Raw genomic sequence first — 22254 nt, forward strand, 5'->3', positions numbered from 1 at the left:
GCAATTACTGTTAAGTGGCAAATAAAACTTTGTTGGGTTCATCGAAACATTCCTGGTTTAGATGAAAACAAGAACAAATTACAAGCAAAGTCGACACATGTTGTTCTATTGATTAATTCTAATTCATGATTAGATTATCAAAAACAAGTTTCAAATTATCGTTAATTAGTACTACCAAAATTAATTGGATTTCTATGATTTGAAGTAATTTCTTTCCTCTTCTTTAACTATATTCCTTTCATCTTGTTTTCTTCGTTCATCCTTCTTTTTTTTAAATATTTAAAAATTATGTTATATTCTACAAAAATTACGGCAAACTAAATTAAGATATGCAATACATATAGTACTCTATGAATAAAAATCGATACATATTATTATATTTCTTGTATTTAATCAATTATTTAAAAATTTTTTCATTTCATTTATTTTAAATCAAATTTATTGTTCAATTTTAATTTTTTTAATACTATCTTTATGTACCGTCTATTGCTTGCTTCCATTTAATTTTAATAGAGATTAAGAAAACTACATTGACTTTAATATATTTAACATTGAAAATTTTAATTTTAAAAATATTGTGCTTTAATGCTTTTTTATTCCAAAATTTTTTTAAATAAGTAACAACATGAAAATTAAATTGTTAATGGACAGAAGGAAAGATAACGATGGATGAAATAGTAATGAATTATAAGATGCTGTTGATGGGTGGAACAGTTGATCCTGAATTAATATTCAGTGGGAACAAATTAATATATAAAATATTAAATATACAAAATATATAAATATAAATTAATTCAAGTGCTACAAAAAAAAAAATTATGTAAAGATAATACATTACATATGTTCTCTACTATAAAATATAGTATAGAAGCTCTGCAAAAAAAAATTTAATTATCAATACTATAAAATAAATATTTCTCTGTAACATAAGCAAACAATCATTCATTCAATAAAATCCCTTCAAAATTGATAATATTTTTTTAAAAAAATTCTTTGATTATTTCTCTACATATGCAAAATTATTCCATTAGTATAATTAAATATTTACAAATGATCAGAATATATATATATATATATATATATAAAATAATTATTCAGTTAAATATCTTCCAATTCTGAAAGAAGAAAGTGATCCAATCTTTATAATATAATCAAATGAATATTAAGATGTTGTTGGGGCAATATATATGGTTACTACTTTTATTCCGTTTTCTTTATCCAAATTTTGGGAAGTAAAGTCCCAAAGTCATGTTCTTATTTTATTATTAAATACTAAATACTTTTTATTTTTTGTATGTTTATCTCAAATTCAATTTTTTTTTGTATACTTAAACATGAATATTATCAAAATTTTAACATTTTAAGATATAAAAATACATTGAAATGAAAACTTTTTCTTAATCTAATATCTCAACAGTTAACTTGGAAAGGTCTCAATTTGGAATCTTGAAAAGAGAAGTTGAGATTTATAGCATGAATTGAAAGAGGACTCCACCCTCAATTGGCTTAATTTCACATATGTCCAGAAAGAATACTATTTCACAAGGGTAAAAGTGGAATAAACTTGAATGTGTGATTGAAGTTGAAACATTTACAAATGTTTATTACACAGATTACATTCAACTTGAAGCCTACATCAACTGCCTATTGTATGATGTCACAATTTAATTTAATGTACAAAATTCCTTTAAAAATAATTAAAAAAAAAAAGGAACTAAAAAACACAAGCTACTATTATCTGGCAACACAAAGCTTACATGGCACTGTGGGGATCTATGGTTGACCACTTCTCCTAGTTAGGCCAATAACTCACTGAACATATCCTTTCTCCTCTTGAAACAATGTGATAAAATGAACACAATGCAAAATCTTCACCGTGTAATAACACGTATGGAATGCCAAGAATCCTGCAACAACCTGGGTGGAATTGGAAAATTTCTATGAACTATCATGTGAAGTAGGGAGGCTCACTCCATCTTTCAGATGGCTAATTGATGCCGGCCATAACCATCTCAGCATGTTGGGACCCAATACCTGATTAAGAGGCAGATAAATCACATACTAATAGCTTGCAGGTACAATATATTAACAAGAAAAATAAAGAGGAAAGACACACAAAGCCAAGACAGAGAGAGAACGACAGTAGTCGCAGCACCAAGGTAATGTTCTTCTAAACGCTAAGATCAAATGGATGATGATAGCTCAGCCCGGATTTCTTAGCCAACCATGCAGCTCGTAGTCCTTCATAATACCGTGAAAAGGATAATTTCAAAGTGGTTTCAACAACTATGCAGGAATAATCCAAGCCATGCATCCAACTGTAAAAAATCAACCTACCTCTATGGCTGTCATATTGTGAGTTATTAGGTAGATATGCCAACCTAAGAGAGTCCCAAATGTTGCAAATAATGCAAGTGCCATTGCTCCACAAGAAACCTATAACACATGCCACCCTCAGAATTTATTAGGTAGAGAGGGAGAATAATGACATTAAGCTTTATGACTTAAGCAGGTCAAACACTAGGCGAGCAGTTGATGAAATAGCAAACTCAGAAGCCACTATAGAAGCAGAAATTTCAATTTAAATCTAGTATAGTTAAAACTCAAGTTTCAAGTTTGCTATAGAAAATGAAAGAAGGTTGTCAAAGAATAAATCAAATTTATATATTCTAGACTTTAGCAAAGAAGAGAATTTGTAACGCAGGGCTCTCAAAATAATCACCTGGATCAAATAAATCCAACTAAGAATGACCGTCTAGTTCTTTTTGGACATTAGACATCAGATTGTCTAAGGCTTGCATCAGATTAGGGTTGTTCCAAGTCTTCAATATTAGGGATAAGAAAAATCAAGGATAACCTGAATAGTTCATGTCTCACTTAATACATTAACATGTTCCCTAATATGTATAAAAGAAGTCAGCACAAACATTGGTTTAAGTATAAAATTCAAGTTTCAAGTTCATGTCTCACTTAATACTTTTTCTTCCTTCCTCCTCCTCCACCATCCCTTGAGATTGGGACAAGAATAAATCCCTAGAAATTCTAGGGATGGGAAGAACGTCATTGCTGTCCATGTGTCTGTTCCTTTTCTGAGACGTGTTCTAAAGCATCCAAAGTATTAAGTGAAAGATGCTTTAAAGCATCCAGCAATGTCAAACAAAACTCCTTCAGCCATTTCTTTTTTTGTCTATTTGAAAGATAATTGTAAGAGTTTTTGAAAGAAGGAAAATCCATTGACTAGTGAATCATGATCATGTACCACTGCCAACATATATAAATGGAGAAGAGGAAGTACATAGCCAATGTGACTCTACAGGACGGTCACTAAATTGGAATTTGATACTTTCCTTAAGGTGGAGAAGAATATGTTTCCTAAAATCAAAAGCATGGAGAAGATACTAACTTATGAATGACAAAAGATGTCATTGGGAAAGCCAAGTAAGAAGAAAAGAACAGAGAACGTTAAGATGGGAGCCAATCTACTACTTTCAGCTCAACTCAGGAAACAAAACAGAAAGGTTTTCTTTAGTTCCAGACCGAATCTTCTTGGAGTAACAATCTGTTAAGGCTCAAGGTTTATGTGTTTCTTGGGTTGAGGCTTGTAGTCAGAGTTAGAATATTTTTAGCTTTTGGGCACAAGGCATAGGTCTTGTTCAGCCCAGGTGAGATATATTGCCTCGAGAAAGCTTAGGTGTAGTTTGGCAGAAGCACTATTACTAGTGAATCTAGCTAGTTTCAAACCATCATTAATTGGTTTGCAGTTAAAACTTTGAATTGTAGTATATTTTTTGCGCAATTACTGTTAATTGGGAAATAAAATTTTGCTGGGTTCATTGAAACGTCCTTGGTTTACATGAAAACAAAAACAAAAAATTACAAACAAAATCGATACATGTGGGTCTATTGATTTATTTTAATTAATGACTATATTATCAAAAATTAAAGACTTGAATTTGATTAAGATATTAAATAATTATGGAGAGCATATCTCATTTTTACATGGTCATTACTTACAAATTTATTGAATATATATAATGAGATATTAAATACGTCGAATATTAGAGAATTAACTTATAAGGTTTAGTAGTATAAAGTTTTTGTATTGCATTTTCATCAATTAATATAACTGCAATTTCGACCACCCTTATGTTAGCTAGGCTTCTATAAATTTTCAACTCATTTCATCTAATTTTCTTTGTTCACCTTTCTTTTTTTAAATATTTTAAAATTTTATCATATTGCCCTTAGGCCTATTGTTGAGTCTGTTAGGTTGGGTTTGTCCTGTTTGGGTCCAATGGGGGTCTTTTTTGGGGATCTCCCTCAATCAACCAGTCCTTGCTTGTCTTCTTGATGCAGCCATGCTGGTAATTTTTTCGCTGCCAGTGTTGTGCTTAATGTTACCTTCTAGGTAAATTTTGTAAATATTTCAAGTAATGAAATTTTAATACAGTTTTTTTTAAGAAAAATTATAACAAGTTAAATCGGATTTGTAATATGTATAGTACGATATAAATAAAAATTGATACATATTGTTATATATTGGATCAAATATAAAGAAGGTTTCTGTGAAACGAGATTGTTAATAGTAGGAAATTCACAAACTTTTTGTAATTATAGGGATTGTAAAGGTACGAGTCTGATTGATTTACATTTGAAAATTAGAATCTTATTAAATAAACGAAGCTGGTGGCATGGGAATGAGCACAACAAATTTTTCGAGTTATTGTGGAGAAGTATAAATTAATAAACGTTTAGATATCTTAAAAGAAGTTACCCCTAGTGGATTTAATATATATCAATTTATTATTTTATTGTTTTATGACAAATTATAGTAGATTAATTATATTTGAAATTTAACTAGAATATATAAAAGAATAATAATATAATAATCCTTAATTGATATACTTATACCAAATTAAGAAAAATAAACTCTTCCATGAAAAGTAAAACATTTTTGTTTTATCAACTCTCTTTCTCTCTCATGTTCTATCTTTTTTTTTTTTTTTCCAAATAAGATATAACCACCCTATTTCATCCAAACTTAATTTCAACTTATTTTCTTGATTTTTTTAATTTAAAAAACGAACAACATACTAAATTTTCAACTCTTGCATCCTATAAAAATCTCTTTCCATCTTTTGTTTAAAAATTATATTAGATTTCATTTTCTAAATCCTTAACATTCTTTCTTTTTCTAAATTTTAAAATTACTTTTCAAGATGAAAAGAGTATATTAAGATTTTAAAAAAATCTTAAATTTGAATCGGTCTCCCTTAATTTATATAAAAATCTTTCTAACATTAAATAAATTAGACCTACCTAAGGATTGTAAGAAATTAAATTAAGATACACAATACGTATCGCGCATGATACATATCAAATGTAATTTTTATTCAAAATATATAAAAAAAACTACTCATTTAAATATTTTCAAGTTTTGAAAGAAGAAAGTAATTCAATATCCTTTTTGTTTCTTCCAAGTTTCTTTGATAAAATCATTTATCATTATTCTTTTCATTATATTGATTTAGATTCTTTATTGCTCTCGTTATGTTTTGTAATATTTTTTTATGGGAAAGCACCGGGGAAGGACGTGAGGTAAAAGATGAATTGGTCACTTGTAAATATCTTTCACATTTTGTTGTCCTGTAATTTTCTAAGATCCTATTTTAATAAACCAATTAAATATAAAACTTTATTTATATTTATATTTATATATTATTATACATTATTATTTTGCAAAGTAAGTTACTTTTTATTATAATTATACTTTTGTTTTTTCCAATGTTTATACTGATTTCCATTATTAGATACATTGAGTCAAGTTGTTGGAGTTTGATTGAGCATTTCTAACATAATTACTATTGCTCAAGTTGTTCCAGGTTAAGATCAATTGGATTTGATCATCTTTCATCTTCCTTCTCCCCAAGCATTAGAGTTGATTCAACCTTCCTCTATGCCACAGTCCAGATGGCGAACCATATTAGATTTTGTGATTGGGACATAATTAATAATCATATCTCAATAAATTATCTCCAGGCAATTGGATTCAAGAAACCATTTTGGGCAGAGACAATATTGTGGACAATTACACCTCAACAGTTAACTTGAGAGGTCTCGATTTCGAATCTTGAAAAGAGAACTTTTGAGATTTATAAGATGATAGAGGACTCTTCCACATGTGTGATTGAAGTCAAAACATTTACACATTTGACGGTTATTACACAAATTACTTTCACCTCGTAGCCTATATCCACTGCCTACTGTATTATGTTACAAAATTTAGTGTACGAAATTCCTTTATAAAGGGAAGTAGAAAATAATTTCCAAAAAGAAACTAAAAGAACAAGCTAGTATTATCAGGCTAGGCAAAGCATACATGTCACTGTGTGGATCTATGGTTAACCACTTCTCTTCTAGTAACGCCAACAACTCACTGAACCTATCCTTTCCCCCATTGAAACAATGAGATAAAATGAACACAATGCAAAATCTTCACCATGTAATACCAAGCATGGAATGCCACTAATCCTGCAACGACCTGGGTGGATTTGGAAACTATCTATCAACTATCATGTGAAGTAGAGAAGCTAACTCCATCTTTCAGATGGCTGATTGATGCTGGCCATAACCATCTCAGCATGTTGGGACCCAACACCTGATTAAGAGGCAGATAAAATCACATACTAATAGCTTCCAGGGACAATATATTATGAAGAAAATAAAGAGGAAAGACACACACAGAGCCAAGACAGAGACGGAGGGAGAAGTACCAAGGTAATATTTTTGTAAACACTAAGATCAAATGGATGACGATAGCTCAGCCCAGATTTCTTAGCCAACCACGTAGCTCGTATTCCTTCATAATACTGGCAAAAGGTTAATTTCAAAGTGGTTTAAACAACTATGCAGGAGTAATCCAAGCCATGCATCCAACTGTAAAAAATCAACCTACCTCTATGGTTGTCATATTGTGAGTTATTAGGTAGATATGCTAACCTAAGAGAGTCCCAAGTGTTGCAAATAATGCAACCATCATTGCTCCACAAGCAACCTACAACACACAACACCCTCAGAATTTATTATAGAGAGAGGGAGACTAATGACTTAAAAGTTTCATGACTTAAGTAGGTCAAACACTAAGCGTGCAGACTCCTGGAATTCAATTTGGTAAATGGATGAAATAACAAACTCAGAAGCCACCATAGAAGCTGAAATTCCAATTTAAATCTAGTATAGTTAAAACTCAAGTTTCAAGTTTGCTATGGACAATGAAAGAAGGTAGTCAAGGAAAAAATCAAATTTATATATTCTAGACTTTAGTGAAGAAGAGAATTTATAACACAGGGCTCTCAAAATAATCACCTGGATCAAATAAATCCAACTAAGAGTGGCCATCTAGTTCTTTTTGGACATTACACATCAGAAGAGAATTTATGACACAGGGCTTGCATCAGATTAGGGTTGTTCCAAGTCTTCAATATTAGGGATAAGAAAAATCAAGGGTAACCTAAAAGGTTCATGTCTCACTTAATACTTTAACAGGTCCCCTAATATGTATAAAAGAAGTCTGCAGAAACAGTGGTTAAGTATAAGAAACTTGAGAAAGTTAAACAAAAAAAAAAAAGGTCAGAGACTGTAAATTTTAAATTAAGGGGATATAGATTACGAGGAAAACAGCATATGATCGATGTAGTTTAGAGAGACTTAACCAGAATATACCAAAAATCTAAAAACAAAAGGTAAGAAACTGTAGCCAACTAGATTCTATATTTACTTTGGACTCTGCTGCACCATAAAAAATAACACAATATACAGCAATTCTACTAGCCAGAAACAGCTTCCTGTGCACATAATTGTCCAGACCTAGCTTCTCAACCAGTTTAGAACAGGGGACAAGCAATTAGCCAGAACTCTAGCTGAAATAATTCATTTGACCAAATATATTGTGGTAAAAACAATAAAATTACAATGCACCTCATCAACTACATATTATTAACTACCAACTTACATAAAAAATTTTGAGGGGAGTTCTTCCACTGTAATTCCAGTCCTTTTGACACGCACAGCTTATTACGATTATCTGAGCATGACAGGTTTTATGTCAAAACTTGAGGCAACCTTGTAGCATTAATACAAGACAAGAAACAAATGATACATACCGTGGAGTGGATGCTACCGATGGTTGCATAAAGTACAAGAGTGAAGAAAGCTTTATAGTTCCAATAACCAACACAATTATTTATCCACAGGCAATGATGGTCCTGCACCCAATTAGAGCATTGAAACGTCGGAAACCATAATTTTGCAATTTTCATGGTTAAAGAAAAGCTCTTACTCAAATAAAAATTGCTAAAACAAATATAGCCTACCATCCTTAGTATGCATCTTCTGCAAACCCGGCAATGATGAGCCCTGGGAGGCTTATAAGCAGCACATTTGTCACAATATTTTGATTGTACACCCTAAATCATTCATCCATGAAGTCAAAATACATAATGAAGTTATGAACTTTGCATAATGCATAAATCAAAATCACACATCTAACTAACAGCTGGATTGACTACTCAATATCACACGTCTCATAACATTATTTGTAAAGAACCTTTATGAACCTCAATTCAGCCATTTGACATTGATTGCCTTAATGTCACATCAAGCTTCTGACAACTATAAAACCTGTATACATAAACTTTAGCATATTCTTAAATCATAAAAAATGCAATATTTAGAATATTGCAAATACCAAAACTAAAGACTAGACAACAAATATTGACTTTTCATGTTGTGGCTACAACTGTATTATATAAGACATCTGTAAAACAATTTAAACCCAAGAAATGAGAAGTGCCAACCCTGTTAAGCTCCTAAAGCCATTGGAAATAGTTAGGCTCCATTTGGTTGATGCTTTTGCTCTTCGCTTTTTGTTTTTTCTATTTTCTATGCATTTTGCTTCTCCTTTTCTATTCATTTTTTGCAAAAATAAGAAAACAAAGAGCAAAAGCATCAATCAAATGGAGTCTTAAATTAGTCTTCACATCCAAAAGATCCAAATTGGAATAAAACATGTATGCTTGAAATTTTTACAATTGGAATAAAAGTAAAAGCTCCATTAATTACCTTATTTTATTGAACATATCTCGAGTTAAATTTGGAGATGGTAAATGACAGTGTTCTACAAAAAGTAAACAGTTCCTAACCCTGTCCTTCATAATCCACCAGCATCTACCACTTAATACCCAACATTTCAATCCAATTCTCTAAAAGCTTTCTAATGAATGTAAAAAACCCAAATCACATCATATCTCAAAACACAAAAAATTCAACTTTCCTTGAAAATATTGATTTAATACATTTAGAAAAAAAGAAAACAAAACTTACATTTTTCTTGGGTTCTTCATCTGAGACAGAAGAACTATCTTCAACATCAGGGAGATAAGAAGGAGCATAACCTGGGTCAGTAAGAACGCCAACAGAAAAAGAGAAGAGACACAGAGAAGCCAAGAAAGTGAAGATCTTGGCATTTAAAGATCCAGCTGAGCTCTGCAAACCAACCCAATCTTCAATGAAAATGAAAACTGTGATATAATAAACAAAACCTGAACAAGAAAAACACAGCAAAGTTTGGAATTGAGAGGAATTTTTGGTACTTCATTTTGGAGAATTCTAGGGTTGAGAAGAAGAGGAGAGCTGGTAGACATGAGAGTTTTACCTTTGGTCGTTGCTAGACATAATGAATGTCGTCAAAAATATCTTGGGCTCCTTTGCAAAGTTTTGGGTTATAATGTTTGGGCCGTTGATAACTGACAGTCTGTGTTGGAATTCTGTAAAAGATGAATTTTGTGAAATTTTGTATTGAAAAAATAATTATAAAAAAAAGAAATTAACAATCAAAATTAATGATTTGATTATATTACTTGTTAAATAGATAACGCATAACAAACGAGATGTAATTTTTATTTAAATAAGCACATATTAATTAAAAATTATGGCAAAATTTACCCCTTTCAATATAAACCGTGATTAAGTTGGTGTAAAAATATTATATATATTCAATCAATAATGCATTAATTTGTTAACAAATGCAGAGATTGTGTTATATTGATATATTGTTTTATCTACATTTTATGCCATTACAAGGAATTAATAATGTTGATTTTTTAAAAAAAATAAAAAGAAAAGAAAATGAAGAATTAATAATGTGAAAAACAAAAGAACATACTTGTGAAATTAAGCAGCAGAATAAAACATCAAAGGCTTTGCATTTTTGTGTGGCCTAGATTATAGGAAATTGAATCTAACGGTGAGATGATGAGTTGAAAAAGAGATAAAGGTGAATCATTGTCCGGTCTTGCTTCCTGAAAGGTGAGGGAAACCATGAGACTAAAATGCATCACTTATTCAACAAAATGAAGTTGAAGTTTAAGCATATTAAAATAGAGATATATATTCATATATATATATATATATGAGAAAAATAAAGCATTAATAAGAGGGGAGAGGATTGTAAGAAAATTACTTCAATTTTCATCAAATTAGGCAAAGCAGCAGACAACGTCTTGGGGATCTCAATCTCAAACAATGCGAATATCTGGGACGTGAGAAATCTTAGTCCAATCGGCACCGGTGTCCCTTTTGCATCTTTCACTCAAATGGGGACAATAAATGATTTGAATAAGGCATAGATTGGCAAGTCGACTCATCCTTTCTAGCAATGATTGTAGTTTGTGGGAGTTTCTAATTTCCAACTCTTGGAGGGAAGTGAGATTGGATATCCAGTCGGGCAAAAGCCATCAAATTGTGACAACCATTAATTGTCAACTTTTTTAAAGAGGTGAGGGCATGCATTTCTATCTGCAACGATGTGAATTCAAGACAATTTTCAATCTCTAGAGACTCAAGACAAATGTAGCTGAAGTTTTGTAAAAACTCCTTTAACGCAAATTCTACATTTTCAATCCCATTTAAACTCAAGGACTTCAAATTGGAGAGAGGAAGAGTAGTCGATGATGATGTTGTTGCAGCTGATGTTATCTTCCCCTTGGTTCTCATCCTCGTTGTCTGCTGCAATAGCCTTCCATTGGTACTCAACAAGACCAACTTGTCATTGAGAGTTGGAAACAATGGGAGAGAGGTTAGCTTAGGACATCCCTAAATAAGTAATCTGGAAAGGTAAGGAAAGTGAGGCAGCAACTCTACAGTTGATGCTTCAGTTGATTCTTCATCATCTTCATCATCTTCCTTCCTCCTCCTCCACCATCCCTTGAGATTGGGACAATCGAAAATCCTCAGAGATTTAGGGATAGGAAGAACATCGTTGCTGTCAACATGTCTGTTTCTATTTCTGACACGTGTTCTAAAGCATCCAAATCGTAAAGTTTTAGAATCTTTAGAGAGGGGAGATGATCCATAGAAGGTAGATTTCGGCATTTTTTACAAGCCTCTATTTCAATGTTGACTAAATTTATGATGGAAGACAACCAATTCGAAAACTTGGCTCCATTAAACTCCGATACCCACAACACCTTGAGATTTGGATGTGGTCGTAGGCTCTCCAACACCTATTCCTCATCCAAACTTGCTTGATCCCCTTGGCTCTTGTATACACTTCACGATAAAATAAGTACTTTAGATACAGCTTTTCTTCCAAGTAGGCAGCCTTGCTTTCTGGAGTGGCATCTCTTAAATATTCAATTGAAAGCTTTCCTCGCAAGTTATTCAGTCTATTCAATTCACTTAGCCCCCCAACATTCCGATCTCTCTTTCTTATTTTAAAACATTGGTAATGTTGTAAGACAAGTCAATTGCCCCAATCCACATGGCATATATCTCAATTCATAACAACGATCAATTTCAAGATGCCTAAGCCTCACCATGTTTCCAATATCTCTTGGCAATTCCTAGAGACTTCTACAGAAATTGAGATCTAGTGTTTGCAAATTATGTAGCCTTGTCACAAAATTAGGTACTTCTCTAATATCATTGTTCCAAGAAAGATCAAGATAACGTAGATGTTTTAATCTACAAATATAATGCGATACTTTTTCAAACGTTGAGAATTTCAAATCCAACACTCGTAAACATTTAAAGCTTCTTATAATTGTATCCCTACTGGACTCATTTTCTTTGAAGTGAAGTGATCGAAAAAATGTTCTTATTTTATTTGTCTTGAGTGAGACACTTGGAATCTTCGATGAAAAATCTAATTTCTCACCAAATGACATATGACGTGTGTTTTCATCTAAATTTTCTACATTTAAATTTGTAAGAACAAAGCACTCAATTCTAACAACAGATTTGGCAAGATCATACATCAGATCATGCATCTTGCAACTTGCTATATTGCCAAAATAATTTGTTTCTGCCTCTTGAAAGAAAGATCTCCAAAGCAAATCCATGAAGTAATCATGACCAACATCCTCTAGAGATTGGCCTTTGTCTGGTGATTGAATAAATCCTTGAGCCATCTAAAGCTTTATCAAAGCATGCTTACTGATTCTATAATCCTTGGGAAATAAAGAACAATAAGCAAAGCATTGTTTCAAATGTGATGGAAGATGATCATAACTTAACCTTAAAATTGGCTCAATACCAGTTCCTTGTTGGGTTATATTTCAAGCACACGTGACCACTTTGGTTTGGTTCTTTCAAGGCATAAAAAGCTTCCTATGGACCTAATTGCTAGAGGAACCCCTGCACAACATTTCACAATCTTTTCTCCAATTGTTTCTAACTCTAGGTCGAGAAAGTTGGAAGTTTGGAATTGTTTTTCAAATGCTATTTACTTAAATAAAGATAAAAATTGACTTTCTGATAGACATTCTAAAAGGTATGGTGAAATTGTGCCTGTAATTCTTCCAACCAATTCACTCCTTGTAGTTACAACAATCCTACTTCCTTTAGCTCCCCCCACTAACAAACTTTTCACCATAGACCACTTCTGTGCATCCTCATTCCATACATCATCTAGGACTAGCAAATATTTCTTTCCATTAATTTTCTGTTGGAGGTCATTTTGCAGTATTTCCATTTGATAGTTTTGTTGAACTTTGTTTTGAGTTGCAACCTCAAGTATTTTTTCCACAACTATTTTAACTCTAAACCTATCTGACACACATACCCACAGTTTTAGCTCAAAATGTGCTATGACTTTTTCATCATTAAACACCATTTGAGCTAGTGTAGTTTTTCCTAATCCTCCAATCCCAACAATGGGGACAACTCTAATACTTTCTTCAGAATTGGTTTCTAAGAGCAATTTTATAATTGCACTTTTATCACCATTTCTTCCAATCACTTCCTCTAAGCGTACAAAGGAATGCGTTTACTCTTTTTCCCTAATTTGAATTTGTGACTCTACAAGACGCTCATTAAAGTGGAAGTTGATTCTATTAGTTGAAATTGCATCTAGTTTCTCTTTTAGAGCTTTAACTTTATGACCCATCTTGAGACGATATGATACCTGGTTTGATTTCAAGAAGAAAATGCGTACCTTTTTTGACATTTCATTCCCCTTCATTGTCTTTCGCCGTAAAACTTTAGTGGAGAAATCATCCAACAAGTGGTCCACATCATAAATTGCATCTTTGAGCCGCTTGAGCCAAACTGTGACCTCTCGGTTGTTGCTGCGGTGTTGCTCCTTTGCATCGAGAAGGACAACTTTGATAATGGAAACAGTTCCTTCGAGCTTGGAGAGTTCAGCTTTTACATTACTGGCCAAGTTAAGTTCTCAGAGAACTATAGGTCCCAAACCCTTCAAGGCTTTTCCAGCAATGTCAAACAAAACTCCTTCAGCCATTTCTTTTTTTTTTCTCCGAAAAGATAATTGTAAGAGTTTTTGAAAGAAGGAAAATCTCTTGACTTGTGAATCATGATCATGTACCATTGCCAATATATATAGATGGAGAAGAGGAAGTACATAGCCAACGATACTTTCCTTGATGACAAGGGAGATGGATCCATTCTTTCCTCAAGGTGGAGAAAATATGTTTCCCAAAGCCAAAAACATGAAGAAGATGCTAACTTATTAAGGTTGAGAAAATATTTTTTGTAAAGCCAAAAGTATGAAGAAGATGCTAACTTATTAAGGTGGAGAAGAATATGTTTCCTAAAGCTAAAAGCATGAAGAAGATGCTAACTTATGAATGACAAAAGATGTCATTGGGAAAGCCAAGTAAGAAGCAAAGAAGAGAGAGCATTAAGATGGGAGCCAATCTACTACTTTCAGCTCAACTCAAGAAACCAACACAAAGGTTCTCTTTAGTCCAGATCGCCAGATGTGTGTGGTTCAAAGACTGGCTTGCTGCTTGATTTAACCCAATCTTCTTGCCTTCTTGAAGTAACAATCTGTTGAGGCTCAAGGTTTATGTTATTCTTGGAGTAAGGCTTCTAAATAATTATATAGACTAGTAGTTCTTACCTTTATTGTCATTCTACTTTCTTATTCCCATGTTTTATAAATCTACCACATGATTACTTTCACTTCATAAGCTCTTGGATTAAACTATGTATCTAAAACCAAATTTCTTCACTCATGCAATAAACTTTCTTCACTAAAGGCAATCTCCATAATTTCCCTTCTAACTACTAGCTGGATTGACTACTAAATATCACACGTCTCATATTATCATTATTTGTCAGGAACCTTTATGAACCTCAATTCAGTCATTCTACATTGATTACTTTAATGTCATATCAAGCTTCTTACAAGTATAAAAGTTGTATACATAATCTTTAGCATATTCTTAAATCGTAAAAATGTAATATGTAGAATATTACACATACTAAAACTTAAGACTAGACAACAAATATTGACTTGTCATGTTGTGGCTATCAACTGTATTATATAAGACATCTGTAAAACAATTTAAACCCAAGAATCGATAAGTGCCAACTTGTTAAGCTCTAAAAGGCCATTGAAAATACTTAGGTTCCGTTTAGTTGATGTTTTTGCTTTTTGCTATTTGTTTTTCTATTTTCTATTCATTTTCTATCTTTTGCTTGTTCTTTTCTATTCATTTTTTTGCAAAAAAGAAGAAAACAAAGAGCAAAAGCATCAATCAAATGGAGTCTTAAATTAGTCATTCATGTCCAAAAGATTCAAATAGGAATAAAACACATATGTTTCAAAGTTTTCCAATTGGAATAAAAGTAAAAGCTCCATTAATTACCTTCTTTTATTGAACATATCTCGAGTTAAATTTGGAGATGGTAATGATAGTGTTCTCCAAAAACTAAACAGTTCCTAACCCTGCCCTTCAAAATCCACCTGCATCTACCACATAATACACAACATCTCAGTCCAATTCTCTAAAAGCTTTCTAATGGATGTAGAAAACCCAAATCAAATCATATCTTAAATATACAAAAAAATTCATCTTTCCTTGAAAATATTGATCTAATACATTTAGAAAAAAAAAAAAAAACTTACCTTTTTCTTAGATTCTTCATATGAAAGAGAAGAACTATCTTCAACATCAGGGAGATAAGAAGAAAGAACATCACCTGGGCCAGTAAAAACGCCAACAAAAAAGGAAAAGAAACAGAGTGAAGCCAAAAAAATGAAGATCGTGCCATTTAAATACTTAGCTGTGCTCTGCAAACCAACCCCATCTTCAATGAAAATGAAAACTGTTATATAATAAACAAAACCTATCAAGAAAAAGTATAGACTTGTGAAATTAACCAGCACAATAAACCATCAAAGGCTTTGCATTTTTCTCTGGCCCAGATTCCAAGAGATGATGAGTTGAAAAAGAGATAAAAGTGAATCAATCTCCCGTCTGCTTTCTGAAAGGGTAAGGGAAACCTTGAGACTAAAATGCAACACTAATTCATGCTGTTAAGAAAGTGAAGCTGAAGACTCAACAGATTGAAAATAAATATATATGACTAAAATAATGCATTAATAAGAGAAGAGAGGTTGGCAAGAAAATTACTTCAAGTTTCATAAAAAAAAGGCAAAGTAGTAGCTAACTTCCTTGGGATCTCAATCTCTATCAATGCGAATATCTTGGACTTGAGAAATCTTAGCTCAATCGGCACCGGTGTCCCTTTGGCATTTTTCACTAAAATGGGGACAACCTTTGATTCAGAAATGGCGTAGATTGGTGAGTCGACTCATCCCTTCTGGCAATGATGGTAATTTGGGGCAATATCTAATTTTGAACCCCTCGAGGGAAGTGAGATTGTGTATCTAGTCGGGCAAAGCCATCAGATTTGGAATATTAGAAATTTTCAACCTTCGTAGAGAGGTGAGGGCATGCAGTTCTATCGACAACGATGTCAATTCAAGACAACACCCAATCTTTAAGAACTCAAGACAAGTGCAATGACAATTTTGTAGAAACTCCTTTAACACAGATTTTTCATTTTCAATCTCATCTAAAATCAAAGACTTCAAATTGGAGAGAGGAAGAGTTGTCGATGATGATGTTGTTGCAACTGATGTTATCTTCCCCTTGGTTCTCTTCCTCGCTGTTTGTTGCAATGGCCTTCCACTGGTACACCGCAAGCTCAACTTATTATTGAGAGTAGGAAACAATGGGAGAGAGGTTAGCTTAGGACATTCCAAAATTTCTAACGTGGAAAGGCAAGGGAAGTAAGGCAACAGCTCTACAGTTGATGCTTCAGTTGATTCTTCATCGTCCTCCTCATCTTCCTTCTTCCTCCTCCACCATCCCTTAAGATTGGGACAAGAATAAATCCCTAGAAATTCTAGGGATGGGAAGAACGTCGTTGTTGTCAACGTGTCTGTTCCTATTTCTGACATGTGTTCTCAAGCATCCAAAGTATTAAGTGAAAGATGCTTTAGAGAGGGGAGATGATCCATAGAAGGTAGATTTCGGAGTTTTTTACAATACTGTAAATGAATTTTGACTACATTTGCGATGGAAGACAACCAATTCGGAAACATAGCTCCGTTAAAACTCGATACCACTAGCTTTTTGAGATTTGGATGTGGTCGTAGGCTCTTCAACACCTTTTCCTCATTTAAACTTGCTCCATGCCAAAATAACCTTAAGGACTCAAGACACAACTTTTTTTCCAAGTAGGCAACCCCAATTTCTAGAGTGGCATTTTCAAATGGACAATGGAAAGCATTCCTCGCAAGTTATTCAACCTATTTAGTTCACTTAGCCCCCCAACATGCCTCTCTCTCTTGCCTGTTGTGAAGCTTGATAATGTTGTAAGACAAGTCAATTGTCCCAGTCCATGTGGCATATATCTCAATTCAGGACAATTGAACATTTCAAGATGCCTAAGACTTATCATTTTTCCAATGTCTCTTGGCAATTTCACGAGTCTTTTACAACAATCCAAATCCAGTGTTTGCAAAATTTGTAACCTTGCCACAAAATTAGGTACTTCTCTAATATATGAGTTGTGAGAAAGATAAAGATAACGTAAATGTTTTAATCTACAAATAGAATACGATAATTTTTCAAACTTTGAGAATTTCAAATCTAACATTCGTAAATGTTTAAAGTTTCTTATAATTGTGTCACTAACAAACTTGCTCAAACAATCATCCACCACAACTTTATAAAACTCCATTTTATATGATTCAACTGGCAAAAAAAATGTCCTTATTTTATTTGCTTTTAGTAAGGCATTTAGAATTTTCCATTGAGAGTGTGATTTTATGTCCAATGACACATGATGTGTATTTTCATCTAAATTTTCTTCATCTAAATTTGTAAGGTCAAAACTCTCAGCTTCGGCAACAGATTTGGCAACATCATGCATCAGATCATGCATCTTGCAACTTTCTATATTGCCCAAATCATCTTCTTTTGCCTCTTGAAAGAAAGATCTCTAAGCAAATCCATGAAATAATCATGACCAACATCCTCTAGAGATTGGCCTCTGTTTAATGACTGAATAAATCCTTGAGCCATCCAAAGCTTTATCAAAACATGCTTACGAATTTCATAATCGTTGGGAAATAAGGAACAATAAGTAAAGCATTGCTCCAAATGCGATGGAAGATGATCATAACTCAACCTTAAAATGGACTCAATACCAGTTCCATGTCCATGTTGAGTTATATTTTCAAGTACACGTGACCACTCTGATTTGATTCTTTTGAAGCATAAAAGGCTTCCTATGGCCCTAATTGCTAGAGGAACCCCTGCACAATGCTTTACAATCTTTTCTCTAATTGTTTCTAGCTCTAGGTCAACAAAGTTGAAAGTTTGGTTTTGTTTTACAAATGCTAATTGTTTAAATAAAGACATAGATTGACTTTTTGATAAACCTTTTAAAATGTATGGTGAAATTGTGCCTGTAACTCGCCTAACCAATTCACTCCTTATAGTTACAACAATCCTACTTCCTTTAGGTTCCCCCATTAACAGATTTTTGACTATAGACCACTTCTGTTCTTCCTCATTCCACACATCATCTAAGACTAGCAAGTATTTCTTTCCATTAATTTTATCTCGGAGGCGATTTTGTAGTGTTTCTATTTGCCAGTTTAGTTGATCTTTATTTTGAGTTGCAGCCTCAAGTATTTTTTCCACTACTGTTTTAACTTCAAACCTATCTGACACATAAACCCACATTTTTAGCTCAAAATGTGCTTCGACTTTTTCATCATTAAACATCATTTGAGCTAATGTAGTTTTTCCTAATCCTCCAATCCCAACAATGGGGACTACTCTAATACTTTCTTCAGAATTGGTTTCTAAAAGCAATTCTATAATTATGCTTTTATCATCATCTCTTCCAATCACTTCCTCTTATCGTACAAAGGAATAAGTTTGCTCTCTTTCCCTACTTTGAATCTGTGACTCCATAAGGCACTCATTAAATTGGAAGTTGATTCTATCAGTTGAAATTGCATCTAGTTTCTTTCTTAGAGCTTTAACTCTATGACCCATCTTGAGACGATATGAGAGCTGGTTTGATTTTGAGAAGAATACGCACCTTTTTTGACATTTCATTTCCCTTCATTGCCTTTTGCTGCAAAACTTCAGTGGAGAAATCATCCAGCAAGTCATCCACGTCATCAACTGCATCTTTCAGCTGCTTGAGCCAGACCGTGACCTCTTGTTTGTTGCTGTTGTGCTACTCCTCTGCATAGAGAAGGACAACTTTGATAATGGAAACAGTTCTTTCGAGCTTGGTGAGTTCAGCTTTTACATTACTGGCCAAGCTAAGCTCTCGAAGACCTAAAGGTCTCAGACCTTCCAGGACTTTTCCAACAATGTCAAACAAAACTCCTTCAGCCATTTTTTTTTTGTCTGTTTGAAAGATAATTGTAAGAGTTTTTGAAAGAAGGAAAATCTCTTGACTTGTGAATCATGATCACGTACCACTGCCAATTTATATAAATGGAGAAGAGGAAGTACATAGCCAATGTGACTCTACAGGACGATCACTAAATTGGAATTTGATTCTTTTCTTAGGGTGGAGAAGAATATGTTTTCTAAAACCAAAGCATGAAGAAGATGCTAACTTATTAAGGTGGAGAAGAATATGATTCCTAAAGCTAAAAGCATGAAAAAGATACTAACTTATGAGTGACAAACGATGTCATTGGGATAACAAAGTAAGCAAAAACGAAGAAAAAGCGTTAAGATGGGAGCCAATCTACTATTTTCAGCTCAACTCAAGAAACCGACGGAAAGGCCATCTTTAGTTCTAGGCCGCCAGATGTGTAGTCCAATGCCTGGGCTGCTGGTTGATTTAACCCAATCTTCATGTGTTTCTTGGCCTGAGGCTTCTAGCCAGAGTTAGAATATTTTTAGGTTTTGGGCTTAAGGGATTGGTCTTCCTCAGCCCAGGTGAGATATATGGCCTTGAGGAAGCTTAGGTCTAGCCTGGCTTGAGCGCTTTTAATAATGAATCTAGCCAGTTTCAAACCACCATTAAATTGATATGCAGTTAAAACTTTGAATTGTATTATATTTTTACTGCGATTACTGTTAAGTGGCAAATAAAACTTTGTTGGGTTCATCGAAACGTTCCTGGTTTAGATGAAAACAAGAACAAATTACAAGCAAATTCGACAACATGTTGGTCTTTTAATTTATTCTAATTAATGACTATATTGTCAAAAAGAATTTTAATATTATGATTGCCTAGTACTACCATAGTTAATTGGATTACATGATTTGAAGTAAATTTTTTCCATTTCTTTTCCTCATTCTGTTCCCTGCTAAAAAATTCAAAACTTGAATTTAATTAGGATTCTAAATGATTGCACAGAAAGCATATGTCATATTATTAGATGATCACTGCCTACAAATTTATTGAAGATAATGGGATATTAAAAATGTGTAGTAGTAGTTAGTAAATATAAAAGAGGATTAACTTATAAGGTTTAGTACTCTTGTATAAGTATAAAGTTTTTCTACTGCATTGTGATCAATCAATATAACTGCAGCTTCGACCTCCCTTAGCTAGGCTTCTATCTCAAACTTAATCTTTATTAATCAAAATAAGATGAGAGATTAATAATTAGAAACTTTTTCAATCAGTGCATTAATTATTTTATGTAACTTTGAAATGTGTAAAAACTAGCAGAAAACACAAAGCATTTATCATTATAAAACTTTGAGCTATCATATACCAAATCAAACATTAAGAGTTTGACATAAATCCTACAAAGCTTTCTCTCATTTACACTTCTGTGGTCTAAAATTGGCACGTACATTGTAAATGGTTATCATCATTCAATTCTCATCTCAGTTATATTTGCTATTGTAAATTTTTCAAATGGGGGGACAAGCCATAGTACTCTTGCTATCATCATGGCCTGCCATGGGGACCATTGAATTCCCAGTGTGGCCCCCTTCGACCGACCGTTCTTATGGCCGTTCATGGTGAAAAGAAATCCAAGTGTACTAATAATAAATCGACTCAATTAATAAATTTGTTCATTTCGGTAATGAATAATCTTAAATTTAAATTTTACTGATAGGTTATTTTTTAACGTTAATATCAAATGCACAACTTATATGAAGGAGAGAATCAAGAGTAAATCTCGAATTTTCAAATTCACTAAAGATTAAAAACAAAAAGGGTCCCTATTGAACTTCTGGTGTCTAATTAAAGTGATGAGAAAATTATGGATGGATTAGGGCAGCTGGTTCTATAGTAGGTAAAAGGTAATGTACATGAAAAGGGGGACCATTAATTTTGATGCAGTGTATTTCTTAAATTTGGTATAAATAGCATAACATTATAGATTGAAAAAGCTGCAAAGGCATGAGGGAGGAGGACATCTACGAATTAAGATGCATCGCTATCAAAAAAAAGGGGCATAGTGCTACTGATCATCAATCAATACTGGCCGATATGCACTATAAATGTGCCAACCATTTTTTCTTGGACAGCAATCAGCCTGTAGGAGGAGAAGGAGGATGAGGTCGCTACGTGGGTTGGTTAAGGTTTTTTCTCTTTTTTTTTTTTGAGTGCATTGAACCTGACAATTTTGATCAAACAAGAGAAAAAATCTGCAGACAAAGCTGTGGCACATGAAAAGCACTAAACATGAAACATAAAGGTTGACAAAACAGGGGCGGAGCCAAGGGCTGATGTGTGGTGGCGGCTTTCACCTTTAATTTTTAATTTTTTTTATTATTATATGGATAAAATTCTATATATATAGTATTATTATTTTTATAATTACCTTTTAACTATCTATGCAAAATCTTAGATTCACCATTAGTGACAAATATTAAATTGAATGGATTTTCAAGATATATATAGAAGTAGTGGGATCATTCATGCTTTTGCCTGCAGGAATTAATCCATGGAGGACTATGTATTTATAACCAGGAATTAAGTAATCCAAGTAATTTGGCTATACCAAAATACTGGGAGACCTAAGAAAAGTCAGCTGGCTATAACTTGACACCATTTAACTCTCTGGAACCTATTCTGAATACTGCTTTTTCTCACAAAATTCAATGAAGCAGTAGAGTGTTAAGATTTTGTTTTTGTTGGAGGAAGAGGAAATTCAGTAAAGTGCATATAAATGTATGTAGATTCTGCAAATATTTACTGCATTATTATTGATATTTTATTTTGAGTTTATAAAAATTTGTATTGCAACTGTACTGATCATATTCTAGAAGTTGCTTATGAAGCAATACTCTATAACTGGAATTATCAAGGAAAGCAGCAGGGAAAAGTTAGACATTAATGAAAGTGGCCTGAATTTTCAAAAGTCTTCATTTCTTTTTTCCAAAAGTTAGGCATTATTTGAATATTTATCATATAGATTAATATAAAAGAATTCTT

At 33.0% G+C, this 22254-nt stretch overlaps 3 pseudogenes across 3 annotated transcripts; all 3 read right to left on the reverse strand.

The window, feature by feature from the left end:
• Positions 1-6121: 6121 nt before the first annotated feature.
• LOC18586461 (putative protein S-acyltransferase 15) lies at positions 6122-9655 on the reverse strand (annotated as a pseudogene). Its single transcript, XR_016028926.1, has 7 exons — positions 9382-9655; positions 8373-8465; positions 8163-8264; positions 8012-8083; positions 6956-7054; positions 6774-6869; positions 6122-6658 (listed from the first exon to the last, which is right to left on the reverse strand). The product of XR_016028926.1 is annotated as a putative protein S-acyltransferase 15 (transcript).
• A 1809-nt stretch (positions 9656-11464) lies between these two features.
• On the reverse strand, positions 11465-15612 carry LOC108663796 (uncharacterized; annotated as a pseudogene). Its single transcript, XR_016023093.1, has 5 exons — positions 15585-15612; positions 15431-15504; positions 15250-15274; positions 13493-13701; positions 11465-12611 (listed from the first exon to the last, which is right to left on the reverse strand). The product of XR_016023093.1 is annotated as an uncharacterized LOC108663796 (transcript).
• LOC148760298 (putative disease resistance protein RGA4) lies at positions 15452-19319 on the reverse strand (annotated as a pseudogene). The gene is made up of 3 exons (XR_016028927.1): positions 16340-19319; positions 15939-16189; positions 15452-15789 (listed from the first exon to the last, which is right to left on the reverse strand). The product of XR_016028927.1 is annotated as a putative disease resistance protein RGA4 (transcript).
• Positions 19320-22254: the final 2935 nt, after the last annotated feature.

This window comes from Theobroma cacao, chromosome 10 (genome assembly GCF_053813885.1).
Source record: "Theobroma cacao isolate CCN51 chromosome 10, ASM5381388v1, whole genome shotgun sequence".
Lineage (NCBI taxonomy): Eukaryota > Viridiplantae > Streptophyta > Magnoliopsida > Malvales > Malvaceae > Theobroma > Theobroma cacao.